Source organism: Scyliorhinus torazame, chromosome 9 (assembly GCF_047496885.1).
Source record: "Scyliorhinus torazame isolate Kashiwa2021f chromosome 9, sScyTor2.1, whole genome shotgun sequence".
NCBI lineage: Eukaryota > Metazoa > Chordata > Chondrichthyes > Carcharhiniformes > Scyliorhinidae > Scyliorhinus > Scyliorhinus torazame.
In genome coordinates, this window is record NC_092715.1 from 271,528,380 (window position 1) to 271,543,961 (window position 15,582).

Consider the following 15,582-nt stretch of genomic DNA (forward strand, 5'->3'; position numbering starts at 1 on the left):
TGCAACCTACCATGAGGCTCGGTATTAGCACAGCAAAGCATTGCCATGAACTTGCTTCCGCACACAATCTGTCAAATATCTTGGGGCCTTGAAACGCAGGTGCTATGTGGCTGAGTTTGGAGGCTGTAGACTTTAATCAATACTGTTTCACTTTCTTCTGAAGTTTTGTGTCCGAGATTATTTACCAAACCCGAATGGACAGTAACCATAAGTGGTCAGTGAAATTATGTCTTGATTTTCGATTGTAATCAATTAATTCTAATTCTTCATTGTGTTTCCTATATTCTGCACCTGAAAACCAATGTATTGTAACTTGGATCCCCTTGCTTTTCACGATATCTCTTCTTCTTGCCTTCCTGCCTCGCCTGCTTCCAAGCTATAGATTTGTGATTGCAGAGTGCCACTGTTATTCTGACATGACTTTTGTTATTTCATCTGAGAAATTTTATTTAATTAACTTTGTGTTGATGTGCACACGCAATTCCAAACACTGAGCTTTTTTCCTGCAACTCTTAACTTTTTAATCCTCATCAACCAAGAAAGCCCCACTGGGTTTATGAAATATTTCTTGTCTATCTCATTATCTGCATTTCAAAATCTTTGACTCACATTGTCGAACGGTATTAAACTCCCAGTAGATTACCGTGTAAAATTTGATCCAAATAGGGATAAAGCCAGCATTTTCAAAACCTTTTTAGTAATTCTCCCCATGGCAATTAATTACATCTCTAAGCAGTACCTTTAAATCTTTTACAGGTGTTTTCAAAACCTCAAGAATACAATTGTGTTTTCCAAGTTACTTAACCGATCAAAGTAAAATGAAAATCATTGTTTGAAATGCATACTGTACCTTTAACCCCGCCTGAAGTGAATTATATATAGTTTAATGTAATTTATTCCATCCTTCATGTAAAAGGACGAATGGAATAAATTATATCAAAATATATAGAATATTAGGATGGTGAAACTTGAATGGCATATTGATCACAATGAGAATGGATCTTCTAGTTGACTTGTAAATTTCAAAATTGCACCACTGGCAGGTTAAAAAAAATCTTGCTAAAATGATAACTTATACAGTCTATTTTGTGGCACGTAAGTTGCATAAATGGATGAGTGTAACTTTTGTTTGGGCAGCACGGTAGCACAAGTGGATAGCACTGTGGCTTCACAGCGCCAGGATCCCAGGTTCGATTCCCGGCTTGGGTCACTGTCTGTGCGGAGTTTGCACGTTCTCCCCGTGTCCGCGTGGGTTTTCTCCGGGTGCTCCGGTTTCCTCCCACAGTCCAAAGACATGCAGGTTAGGTGGATTGGCCATGCTAAATTGCCCGTAGTGTCCATAAGGGTTGGGAGGGGTTATTGGGTTGCGGGGATAGGGTGGAAGTGAGGGATTAATGTGGGTCGGTGCAGACTTGATGGGCCGAATGGCCTCCTTCTGCACTGTATGTTCTATGCAAAGGCAAAAAGTAATTTGATGGAGAACCAAGCGACTCCGAATCACATTGCCAAGTAATTTAACGTTTCAATAGAGTGACATTTAGCTCTTCTAATCTTTAATATTTTGGTTTTGTCATCTGAATACTTGAACACCCCATCAGCACGATTGATTGATTCCGCATATCTTTACAAAACTAATACCTGGATTGAGCGAGTTAACTTGTGAGAAAAGGTTGGACAGGCTGGGCTCAGAAGAGTAAGAGGTGTTTTTAAATAAAAATCTTTTAATTCTCATTTTCAACATTTTCATCAATAAACAAGCAAAAAAAAAACTAACAAAAACAAATACAATAACAATCCCCCACACACAAACCGCCCCCCGCTCAATAGACAGCCCAAAACCCTCACATACATTCCAGGTAAAAAAAACATTAACAATCAATCCGTAAACAGCGTAACCAAAAACAACAGCACCACCCTTAACGTTCAATGATAACCAATTCTCGGAAGTGCATAGAAACAGCCCCCATGAATTGAAACCCTTCATCCACTTCAGCAGAGACTTCACCTTCCTGAGAGTCAAAGAAATTCAAGTAGGTCTCCCCCTAGTGTCACAAGGTGGAGAAGCTGACCTCCGCCCCAACAGGACCCGCCTCCGGGAAATCAGCAAGGCAAAGGCTAACATATGCCCCTGCACCTGCCTGCCGCCCGAGTCGGTCCGACCCCCTGAAAAAGGCTTCTAGGCACCCTGGTTCCAAGTTCACGAGCGCTACCCCAGAGATGACCCTGAAAAACCTCCCTCCAAAAAACCCCTCACATTCAACATAACTATCCTAACCGTGGGGGTCTCTCAACCCCCCCTTCCCCCATATCCATCGTCATCATCATAATTCCAAGCCCTGCCCACTGGGCTTGGCCTGTCCAGTCCCATTGTTACGATCGAACCCTCCCTCCACCTCTCCATGAATCCTCCCCTCCACTTCCTCTCGAAAACACCTCATCCAGTATTGGTCCCCTCCCCCAACCTTTCACACCTCCTAGGCACATCGAAACCTGTTCTACCAGGCTCCGATGCCCACAGCCCCTCCCCCCACCACACTGCCGTTCACTGGCCAGCTTGAGCTAGCCAGTGTGGAGGCCCCAGCCCCCGCCTCATTTCACCCCCCCCCCCCCCCCCCCCCCCCCCCCCCCCCCCCCCCCCGCCACCCCGGGATCCGGTCCTAGGAAAACAAAGAAATCCCCTTCACCACACAACCCCAAAGAACCATCATTGCAAAAGAAAATCCCAACTCTTACCTTGACCAAATAGACAACTTCAACTCATTTAGCACATATAACAACATGCAGTGAAAAATAGAGCTACATGCACTCCTCCATTCCCCCCTACCCTCATCCAAGACCAATCGTCAGTCCCATTTCTCACTTCTGCCCCAGCCCTTCTGCCTTCACAAACACCTCCACCGCTTCCACCGTCTCAAAATAAAAGTCTTTGGAGTTGTAGGTCACCCTCAACTTAGCTGGGTACACTATGCCGAACCGCACCCCGCTGTTATACAGTGCCGCCTTCACTTGGCCGAAGGCCGCCTGCCTCCTCGCCAACTCCACAGTAAAGTCCTGGTAAACACGTATACCAACTCCAGCCCACTGCACCTCCCGCTTCTGCTTTGCCCAACACAGGACCTTCTCCTTCACCAGGTACCTACGGAAACAAATAATCACTGCTCTTGGCGGCTCATTCGCCTTTGGTTTAGGCCTCCACGTCCTCTGAGCCCGATCCAGTTCATACTGAGAGGGATCTTCCCCCTCCCCCAACAGCTTCACCAACATCTTGGCAAAATATTCCGTCGGCCTCAGGCCCTCCACCCCTTTGGCAGGCACACCGTCCTCAGATTTTGCAGCATAGATCTGTTTTTCAGGTCCTCCACTTTGGCTCGCAGACTCTTGTTGGCCTCCACCACCCTCTGTAGCTCCTCACCCATCGAGGTGAGTTGATCACTGTGTTGCGACAAGGCCTCTTTCACTCCCTTCAGTCTCTCACCTTGCTCCCGCACCTCGGCCGATGTCCTCGACACCGCTGCCTTCACCGGGGCAATCGCCTCTTCCACCAGCACCTTCAATACCACCACCATCTCCTTCCTCATCACTTCCATGAGCTTTGCGACCTGTTTTTAAGTTCCGCAACCACCACCTCGGTCATCTTTTCTGCCCTGCCCAGCGACCCAGCCTCCGCCGTCCTTCCAATTTCTGAGTCGACCTTTCCAGCTGATGGTGTAACTTCATTTGTCCCCTTCTTCAAGCTTACCTTTGGGTTTTGGGCATCATTCTTCCTTATGTCTTCCTGCACTTAATTTAACAAAAATTTTTCCCTGGGACCGGGCATTAAATTCTAAAAAATCAAGCCTTGAGCAGGAGCCCTCCAACGTGCGACCTCCTCTTACATGCCGCCTTCAGAAGTCCAAGTAAGAGACGATTTGATTGAAACATATGAGATCCTGAGGTGTCTCGACAGGGTGGATGTGGAGAGGATGTTTCCTCTTGTGGGGAAATTGAAAACTAGGGATCACTGTTTAAAAATATGGGGTCTCCCGTTGAAAACAGACTTCAGGAAAATGAATTTCTTTGAGGGGGATGAGTGTCTGCAACTCTTCCTCTAAAGGCAGATGAACCAGAGCCTTTGAATATTTTAAGGCAGAACCAAATAGATTCTTGATTAACACGAGGGAACAATCATATTAGCCATGATCTCACTGAATGGCAGAGTAGGCTCGAGGGGCCGAATGGCCTACTCCTCCTAATTCGTAGCAGCAGAAGGTTATGTGTGTTGTTCTGTTCTTTGATCACTTAAAGTATTTTTAATCAGTTTTACAGACAGTAGCTACTTTCTAACTGGTCTCACTCTTGATAACTAGTATGACCTCAGCTTCATGTTATGCTTTGATAGTTTATCACACAGCTAGTTTTGATTCTATCTTTGTGATTCACTGGCATTTGAAACATTTAAAATAAATGTTAGAGATGGTGCAGTGATGCAGTCTATAGACTCCACATGGAGCGGTAAGACATAGCTTTCTGTTCTCGATCCCTCATGTTGTGCAGCCGGGAAGGGTTATTTACAATCTTGGGGAAGCTTTGAATGGAGTACGAGAGGCAAAATCGCCTGAGAGTGTTTTTGGGCAGCCCCTGGTGTCTGGTTGCCATACAGCAGAATCAGGGGTCTGAGAGGAGGCTGTCAGAATACGCTTGAGGTTGGAGATGGTGTGTGGTTCAAGGTGAAGCAAGAATAAAAGAGGAGAGGGAATGTGTTAAAGAGGGAAATTTGCTCTGAGAGGAACAAAATAAATGCTTTTCTTTCTTTCAAACAAATAAGCTGACTCCCTTCACCTTGTTGCATTTGATAGGTAAGGAAATAATTTTCAAAGTAGGATGGAAGAACAATCATTTTTTATCAGCATATATGGTCAAGTGTGAATTATGTATTTATGAGCACTGTTGACAATCTTTTATTTGTTTGGTTTAGGAGAATAATCAGAACTATTGTACACAATATTTGTTACAGCTGTATGTACAAATAATATACTAATGAGTTTTAATGCTGCTTATGGAATAAATTGTTTTGCATTCACATTAAGGTGTTGCACTTTATAGGCTACCATTATGACAATTATTAGGATAATATTTTTGGTGGTTGAAATATTCGTGACTTTTTAGGTCAATTTGCAATGTGAGGTCCAGAAGAAAAAACTTTTATAATTTTCCACATTAAAATTAAATGGAAAAAATATTCAAATATGTTTCTTAAATATTTTAAGCCACAGTTTTCTCTTTGCCTTACTGAAAGCATAGTCTATTTGCCTGGGCCCAGTTCCATTTGCGATGGTTGTTCCTGTTCATGTGCAAGCATTGACCATGGGTATCACAACCATATTTTGCCATGGGCACAAGCAACCCCAATTTTCCGAATGCCTTGTTTTATTTAAAATTTCAGTCAGGATCCTGGGTATAAATAATGCCAGATCTACAGCCCCCACTTGGGCCCATGCCTGCTGCCAATGTACTTTTATCTTTTAGGTTTTCCATGCCAAAGGACAACATTTTAATTTCTCCCCCAGGAAAAAAATTGTAAATCCTCCCACTCTTGAAAAGCCATCACAGATTTGCAGGTTTGTGCTAGGTTATTGAGCTGGGTTATTAGCGGGGGCACTGGTGGTACTTGTGAATGTGTATGCACCCAACTGGGACGATGTGGATTTTATGAAGAAGGTGTTCCAGCTCTACCCCGGATTTGGATTCCCACCAATTGATCGTGGGCGTGGACCTTAATTGTGTACTGGAGCCGAGGATGGCTAGCTCGAGTCCTAAATCAATGGCAAGGTTGGGAATGGTGAGGGAGCTGGGGACATTCATGGACCATATAGGGGTGGTGGACCCGTGGAGGTTTAGGCACTGGGGGGGGTGGAAAGGGAATATTCCTTCTTCTCTCCATCAGGTATACTGTCGTATCCATTTTTTTGTTGTGGGTAAGGTGGTTTTGAGAGGCATTGTGGGGGCGGAATGTACGGTAATACTGATCTCTGACCACGCGCCATACTATTTGTTTGTTAGCTTTAAGTCGGACGCAGAGGCCTGAGTGGAGGCTGGATTCAGCACTTTTGGCGGAAAAGGGGTTCTGTGGTAAGGTGGCACTGGCGATTAACAACTATGTTGATCTCAATCAAAATGGGGAGGTCTCTGCAGCCATGTTCTGGGAGGCATTGAAGGCTGTGGTTCAGGTTGAAATTATGTTGTTGGGTTGAGAGGGAGGAGAGGCAGACGTTGCTGGAAGGTTTTGGAGATATGGATGGGATGTAGCCGGTGGCCCCGACTCGGGAGTTTCTGGTGGAAAGGAAGAAGCTACAGGGGCAGTTTGATCTTTTGACAATGGAGAAGGCGGTGGGTCAGCTACACCGCTACGGGGGGGGGGGGAGCTGCTGTATGAGTACAGGGAGCAGGCTTGCCCATCAGTGGCAATGGCAGGCAGCGGCAAGAGAAATAGTGCAGGTGAGGGTGGAAGTGGGGGAGGTAGTGATGGAGCTGGAGAAAAGAAATGAACTGTTTGAGGCTTTTTATCAAGGGCTGTACAGGGCTGAGGATTGGGGGAGGAGGCAGGTATGTGTTGGCGTTCCCTGAGATGGAGCAGGGAAGCGACAGGCATTGGAGGAACAACTGGGGTTGCAGGAGGTATCATAAAATTACCATACCATAGAATTTACGATGCAGAAGGAGGCAATTCAGTTGCACCGGCCCTTGGAAAGAGCACCCTACTTAAGCCCCACACCTCCACCCTATCCCCCTTTATCCCCGTAACCCCACCTAACCTTTTTGCCAAATGGCAATTTATCATGGCCAATCCACCTAACCTGCACATCTTTGGACTGTGGGAGGAAACCGGAGCACCCGGAGGAAACCCACACAGACACGGGGAGAACGTGCAGACTCCGCACAGACAGTGACCCAAGCCGGGAATCAAACCTGGGACCCTGAGCTGTGAAGCAACTGTGATAACCACTATGCTACCGTACTGCCATTGGAGGGTATTGGTATAATGCAGTCGGGGAAGGTGCCGGAGCAGGACGGCTTTCTGGCTGAGTTTTATAAACTGTTCTCAGCCGAGTTGGCCCCCACCTTTTGAATGTGTTTAATGAGGTGGTGGAGAGGGGGGAGCTGCCACGTTGGCGCTGGTGTCTATTTCTCCGATTCCAAAAAAGGACAAGGATCCGACTGTGGGTCTTATAGGCCCATCTCCCTGTTGAATATGGACGTGAAGGTGTTGGCTAAGGTGTTGGCGAGGCGGTTGGAGGGGTGTGTGCTGGATGTGGTCTCAGAGGATCAGACGGGGTTTGTGAAGGGGCGGAAGCTCTCGTAATATTAGGAGGCTATTGAATGTGGTTATGACCCCTTTGTGGGGGAGAGTGCTGGTGGTGATCGTATCTATGGACGCGGAGAAGGCCTTTTGACCGGGTGGAGTGGTGGTACTTGTTTGAGGTCCTTGGGAGGTTTGGGTTTGGGCCGAAGTTCGGGGTTTGCGTTCAGCTACTACGTGTCCCCCATGGCGAGTGTGAGAACGAACAAGACAAATTTGGGGTATTTTGGGCTGTACAGTGGGACAAGGCAGGAATGTTCTTCTTTAAAAATAATATTTTATTGAGGTATTTGAAAATCTTTATAACAGTAACATAAACAATGACATCAACATGGTAAAATAAACATTTCCCCCCCGGCCCAATCTTCACACACCCCAACCGTACAACAACAACCCCCCCCCCCTTTGGAATACTGCATCTGCTGACATTTTAATTTTCCCCAAGAAAGTCGACGAACGGCTGCCACCTGCGGGTGAACCCTAACATTGACCCTCTTAAGGCGAACTTTATTTTCTCGAGACTGAGAAACCCAGCCATGTCACTCACCCAGGTCCCTACACTCGGGGGCTTGGAGTCCCTCCACATTAACAAGATCCGTCTCCGGGCTACCAGGGAGCCAAAGGCCAAGACAAAGAACAAAGAAAATTACAGCACAGGAACAGGCCCTTCGGCCCTCCCAGCCTGCGCAGATCCAGATCCTTTATTAAACCTGTCTTCTATTTTCCAAGGATCTACTTCCCTCTGTTCCCCGCCCGTTCCTATATCTGTCTAGATGCATCTTAAATTATGCTATCATGCCCGCCTCTACCACCTCCGCTGGCAAAGCGTTTCAGGCACCCACCACCCTCTGCGTAAAACACTTTCCACGCACATCTCCCTTAAACATTCCCCCTCTCACCTTGAAATCGTGACCCCTTGTAATTGACACCCCCACTCTTGGAAAAAGCTTGTTGCTATCCACCCTGTCCATACCTCTCATAATTTTGTAGACCTCAATCAGGTCCCCCCTCAACCTCCGTCTTTCCAACGAAAACAATCCTAATCTACTCAATCCTAATCTACTTTCTTCATAGCTAGCACTCTCCATACCAGGCAACATCCTGGTGAACCTCCTCTGCACCCTCTCTAAAGCATCCACATCCTTCTGGTAATGTGGCGACCAGAACTGCATGCAGTATTCCAAATGTGGCCGAACCAAAGTCCTATACAACTGTAACATGACCTGCCGACTCTTGTACGCAATACCCCGTCCGATGAAGGCAAGCATGCTGTATGCCTTCTTGACCACTCTATCGACCTGCGTTGCCACTTTCAGGGTACAATGGACCTGAACTCCCAGATCTCTCTGTACATCAATTTTCCCCAGGACTCTTCCATAGTCCGGTCTTGAATTAGACCTTCCAAAATGCATCACCTCGCATTTGCCTGGATTGAACTCCATCTGCCATTTCTGTCCCCAACTCTCCAATCTATCTATATTTTGCTGTATTCTCTGACAGTCCTCCTCGCTATCTGCAACTCCACCAATCTTAGTATCATCTGCAAACTTGCTAATCAGACCACCTATACCTTCGTCCAGATCATTTATGTATATCACAAACAACAGTGGTCCGAGCACGGATCCTTGTGGAACACCACTAGTCACCTTTCTCCATTTTGAGACACTCCCTTCCACCACTACTCTCTGTCTCCTGTTGCCCAGCCAGTTCTTTATCCATCTAGCTAGTACACCCTGAACCCCATACGACTTCACTTTTTCCATCAACCTGCCATGGGAAACTTTATCAAACGTCTTCCTGAAGTCCATGCATATGCCATCTACAGCCCTTCACTCATCAATTAACTTTGTCACTTCCTCAAAGAATTCTATTAGGTTTGTAAGACATGACCTTCCCTACACAAAACCATGCTGCCTATCACTGATCAGTCTATTTTCATCCAAATGTGAATAGATCCTATCTCTCAGTATCTTCTCCAACAGTTTGCCTACCACTGACGTCAAGCTCACAGGTCTATAATTCTCTGGATTATCCCTGCAACCCTTCTTAAACAAAGGGACAACATTAGCAATTCTCCAGTCCTCCGGGACCTCACCCATGCTCAACGATGCTGCAAAGATATCTGTTAAGGCCCCAGCTATTTTGTCCCTCGCTTCCCTCAGTAACCTGGGATAGATCCCATCTGGACATGGGGACTTGTCCACCTTAATGCCTTTTAGAATACCCAAAACTTTCCCCTTCCTTATGCCGACTTGACCTAGAGTATTTAAACATCCATCCCTAGCCTCAACATCCATCATGTCCCTCTCCTTGGTGAATACCGATGCAAAGTATTCATTAAGAATCTCACCCATTTCCTTTGACTCCACGCATAAATTCCCTCTTTTGTCTTTGAGTGGGCCAATTCTTTCTCTAGTTACCCTCTTGCTCCTTATATATGAATAAAAGGCTTTGGGATTTTCCTTAACCCTGTTAGCCAAAGATATTCCATGACCCCTTTTAGCCCTCTTTATTGCGCGTTTGAGATTTGTCTTACTTTCCCGATATTCCTCCAAAGCTTCATCAGTTTTAAGTCACCTAGATCTTATGTATGCTTCCTTTTTCAACTTAGCTAGTCTCACAATTCCACCCGTCATCCATGGTTCCCTAATCTTGCCATTTCTATCCCTCATTTTCACAGGGACATGTCTGTCCTGCACTCTTATCAACCTTTCCTTAAAAGACTCCCACATTTCAAATGTGGATTTACCCTTAAACAGCTGCTCCCAATCCACATTCCGTAGCTCCTGCCGAATTTTGTTATACTTGGCCTTTCCCCAATTTAGCACTCTTCCTTTAGGACCACTCTCGTCTTTGTCCATGAGTATTCTAAAACTTACGGAATTGTGATCGCTATTCCCAAAGTAATCACCGACTGAAACTTCAACCACCTGGACGGGATCATTCCCCAATACCAGGTCCAGTATGGCCCCTTCCCGAGTTGGACTATTTACATACTGCTCTAAAAAAACTCTCCTGGATGCTCCTTACAAATTCTGCTCCATCTACGCCTCCAACACTACATGAGTCCCATTCAATGTTGGGGAAGTTAAAATCTCCCATCACGACCACCCTATTGCTCCTACATTTTTCTATAATCTGTCGACATATTTGTACCTCTACTTCACGCTCGCTTTCAGGCATGTAGTAAAATCCCAACAATGTTACTGCACCCTTCCTATTTCTTAGCTCTACCCATATTGCCTCAGTGCTCGAATCCTCCATCGTGCCCTCCTTAATTACAGCTGTGATATCATCTCTGACCAGTAATGCAACTCCTCCACCCCTTTTACCTCCATCTCTATCCCTCCTGAAGCATCTATACCCTGGGATATTTAGTTGCCAGTCTTGCCCTTCCCTCAACCAAGTCTCAGTAATACCAATAACATCATATTCCCAGGTACTAATCCAAGCCCTAAGTTCATCTGCCTTACCTGCTACACTTTTCGCATTGAAACAAATGCACCTCAGACCACCTGTCCCTTTGCATTCATCATCTCTTCCCTGTCTACTCTTCCCCTCAGTCACATTAAGTTTATTATCTAGTACCTTACTGGATTTAGTTGCTGCCTCTTTACTGACCTCAAACTTCCTAATCTGGTTCCCATCCCCCTGCCACATTAGTTTAAAACCTCCCCAACAGAGTTAGCAAAAGCACCCCCTCGGACATTGGTTCCAGTCCTGCCCAGGTGTAGACCATCTGATTTGTAATGGTCCCACCGCCCCCAGAACCGGTTCCAATGTCCCAAAAATCTGAACCCCTCCCTCCTGCACCACGTCTCAAGCCACGTATTCATTCTGACTATTCTTGAATTTCTACTCTGACTGTCTCGTGGCACTGGTAGCAATCCTGAGATTACTATCTCTGAGGCCCTATTTTTTAACTTATCTCCTAACTCCCTAAATTCTGATTGTAGGACCTCATCCCGTTTTTTACCTATATCGTTGGTGCCTATATGCACCACCACAATTGGCTGTTCACCCTCCCCCTTCAGTATGTCCTGCAGCCGATCTGAGACATCCCTGATCCATGCACCCGGAAGGCAACATACCATTCGGGAGTCTCGTTTTCGACCACAGAAACGCCTGTCTACTTCCCTTACGATTGAATCCCCTATGACCCTGCTTAGGGCACCTGCTCATAGACCCGCCTCTATTTCTCCTCCTAGCTCATCCTCCCACTTGCGCTTAAGCTCCTCCACCGGGGTTTCCTCCGCCTCCGAAAGCTCCTGGTAAATATCCGATACCTTCCCCTCTCCCACCCAGGTACTGGAGACTACTCTATTCAGTATCCTCCGTGGCGGCAGCAGCGGAAAGGACGGCACCTGTTTTCTCAGGAAGTGTCGCACCTACAAATACCTAAAACCATTCCCTGCTGGCAATTTAAATTTATCCTCCAAAGCTTTCAAGCTGGGAAAGCTCCCGTCTACAAATAGATCCCCCATTGTTGAGCTCAGATGGCAACACTATAATAAAAGCTAGAATGCAAGTCTTGACTTCTTGGACTCCAAGTTTATTGTGTTCAACAATCACGTCTCCAACATAACACAGTGCCACCCTTTTATATATATATATATCAAACAATTAGGGTGGTCTATTAAATATTGAATGCTCTAATTCAATTCTGGAGCATTTTCCAACAGTGACTAAGATCTGGAACATGGACTGTATTTATTGTCCTTTCACCCAGGGCTGCTAGTTATTGTGCTGATGCTTCTTCCTGGATAGAGCTACTCATCTGAGGGATCGAAACTTCATTACGACTTATCTAAACACTAGATAAACTCCTTGATGTTCAGGTTGTCTTGTAGCCCACATGCCATTGTATTTTTTTTACAAAATAATTTTTTAGTATTAAATGTGCTTTTATTCCATGCGGGAAATCTCCATATCTCTGTTATTTAGTATTTGCGTTTGTAATGAATCACTGCATCGCAAAATAGTTGCTGAAAGTGAAGTGCTTTTGAGTCACTTCTAAGAGTCATGGTGAAGTGCTATATATATATATATAATATATATTGCAAATATTTTTCTTGCTTTGCTCAGTTGTTCAATTTAGTTTGCTCGGTTCCTGTTGAACAACCTGTAGACAACACGCCACAAATGGTATTTATCCTGTATCAAAGTCCTAAATATTTTGATGGACTTAAATTATTTAAAAATAAATTCAGTATTTTAAGATCTGAATTCAGTGGTCTCAATGGTAAAACAAATAAATGAATATCCTGTATGGAGGTATAATATGTCCCTTCTGATCAAGAGATGTTTTAAATGAAATCCGAGGAGCAAGGGGACTTGCCTTTGGGGAGAATGGAGGAGTGGAGCTGACCTGCGGGAGAATCACAGACTGGGGAGCGGATAAATAGAGCCTGAGGAGCGAAGTCTACAGAACCTGCTTTCGGTGAGGGAGGTCTATGGGCGCCCTGAGTTTGAAACAAAAGTAAACAGTGTTATCACAGGGAAGCCATAAGTTGATTGGCTGGTTAGTATAGCTGCCTAGGGACTGAATCTAAATAACTGGGAGTTTAACAGACGTTACAAAATATTAACTGTTGATAACAAGTAACAAGTGAGTAGTCGGTAAGTCTTGACTTCTATTTGTAAGTAAGGTTTGTTACCACGAGTCAGATGTATTAAATATTACGAGGGTTATTTGTGTCAATGAGGAGTATTACTAAGAAAGTTTATTCATATTGGCAAAGCTTTATTAGACACAAGCAGAGGGAAAGTAAGAAGCTGGTGAATTTATTGTTTTATTTTTAAGTGGTAAGGTTTATTGTATTACTCAGGTTTAAAGTGGAGGTGAGGAGAGTCATTAATTAAAAATCATTCAGAAAATAACAGATTATATAATTGGAGAGTGGCGGGAAGGAGTGAAAGCTAATCAGGGCAAAAGAACTGTGTGGCTAGCACGTTTAGGGTGTGTGGGCACAGCCGCAGATTAAAAGAGTGCAGGCAGAGAGGGACAATCTCGCAGGGCCAGGCAGATGGTGCAGGAGCCCCTGAGTCCATCTCGCTCACTAACTGGTTTTCTGTTTTGAGTATTGGTGAGGACAGTGGTTCCTCAGGGGAGTACAGCCAGAATCAAGTCCGTGGAACTAGAGGTGGCGAGGTTGCACAGGAGGGGAGGAGGAAGAGTAGCCGATAAATAGTGGTCGGCGATTCAATAGTTAAAGTTAAGGGAACAGACAGGCATTTCTGTAGCCATAAACATGACTGCAGGATGTAATATTGAGTCCCTGATGCCAGGATTACTGAATGACTGCAGGACATTCTTCTGGTGGAGGGTGAGCAATCAGAACTTCTGGTCCACATCAGAACCAAACAAACAGGTAGAAAGAGGGATGAAGTTCTTAAAAGCAGAATTTAGAAAGGTAAGGAGAAGATTAAAAAAACAGGATTTAAAAGGCGTAATCTACGATTATTCCTGGTGCATGTTCTAGTAAGCACAGAAATAGGAGGATAGAGCTTTGGATTTCTGAGGTGTTGGAACCAGCTCTGGAGCAGACAGGACCTGCACAAGGAAGAAGAATTGTTGATTAGCAGGGCCCTGTCCAGTAGGGCAATCACATGTAAATTTGCTAGTGCTGCTGGAGAGGGTTTAAATTAGATTGACAGCGGGATGGAGACCTGAGTGGAAATTAATCGGAGAGAAGCAAAGCTGGTAATGGGTGGGAAGAAAAGTAGAAAATGAAATTGGAAGACAGCAAAAACTAAAGCCCGCATGAAATAGGGTCAAAATATGGAAACATGTTAAAAAGGTAAAATTAAAGGTGCTCTATCTGAATGCACATTTCATTTGCAATGAGGTGGATGGATTGATGGCACAAATATAAGTTGATGGGTATGATCTAATTACCATGACAGAGACATGTCTGCAGGGTGACCACGGCTGGAAATCGAATACTCAAGGGTATTCGACATTTAGGAAGGATCAACAAGAGGGAAAAGGAGGTGCAGTAGCTCTGTTAATGAAGGATGAGATTAGTACATTAGTGAGAGAGGATCCTAGATTGCAAGATCAAGATGTAGGATCAGTTTGGGTTGAGCACAGAAACTGCAACGATTGGTGGGAATTATTTTTAGGTCACCAAAGAAAAGTGAAAATTTAGGACATGGTATAAATCAAGAAATTAGAGGTGTCTATATCGAGGGTAATACAATAATCACGGCGGGGCGGGGGGGGGGGGGGGGGGTCAATCTACATAGGGACTGGTTTTAATTAATTCGCACTCATGCTTTAGAGGACAAATTTCTGAGATGGTTTTCTGGAACAGTGTGCTGAGGAACCTACTGGCGAGCAGGCTATTTTAGATCTGGTATTGTGCAATTAAAAATGGTAATTAATAATATTGTTGTCAAGGATTCTTCTGGGAAGAGTGATCATAATATGATGGAGTTTTCCATTAATTTTGAAAACTATGTTCAATTCAAAACAAGTGTCTTAAATCTAAACAAAGGAAACTACTAAGGTTTGAGGACAAAATTGACTAACAGATTGGGGAAACTGCATTAAAAGACAAGATGACAGAGTAGTATTTAAATAATTAATGCGTGGGGTGCAACAAATATACATTTCCTTGAGGCACAAAAAAGACAGGAAAGGTGATGCAACTGTGGCTAACAAGATAAGATACAGATTGTATTAGATAAAAGGAAGTGGCTTATAAAATTCCCCCAAAAAGTAGTAACCCTGAAAATTGTGAGCATTTTAATTTTCAGCAAAGGTGGACCAAGAAACAGATTTAAAAAAAGGAAAACCAAATATGAAAGTGAACTAGCAAGAAACCTAGAATAGACTAAAAGCATCTATCAGAATGTAAAAAGGAAAAGATTAGTAAAGACAAATGTGGCCCATTACGGATAGAAAATGAAGAATTTACAATGGGCAAATGGAAATAGCAGAGAAACCAAAAAACAAATGCTTTGTGGATGTCGTCAAAGAGGAAGCTATGAAAAAAACTCCCAGAAATACTGGAGAATCATGAGACTAGTGAGAATGAGGAACTAAAAGAAATTAGTATTAGGGAGAGGTAGTACTGGAGAAGTTAGTGGGACTGAAAATTGGTAAATCCCCTGGATCTGATGAACTACATCCCAGAGTGTTGAAAGATGCGGTGTTAGACCTGGCTTGGCAAGTACATATCTAATAATAATAATAATTGCTTATTGTCACAGTAGGCTTCAATGAAGTTACTGTGAAAGCC

General features: G+C 44.5%; 1 protein-coding gene across 8 annotated transcripts in view; it reads left to right on the plus strand.

Moving 5' to 3' along the window:
* Positions 1 to 15,582, plus strand: part of cntln (centlein, centrosomal protein) — a 725,020-nt gene that overhangs the window by 78,984 nt on the left and 630,454 nt on the right. The window lies entirely within an intron of this gene.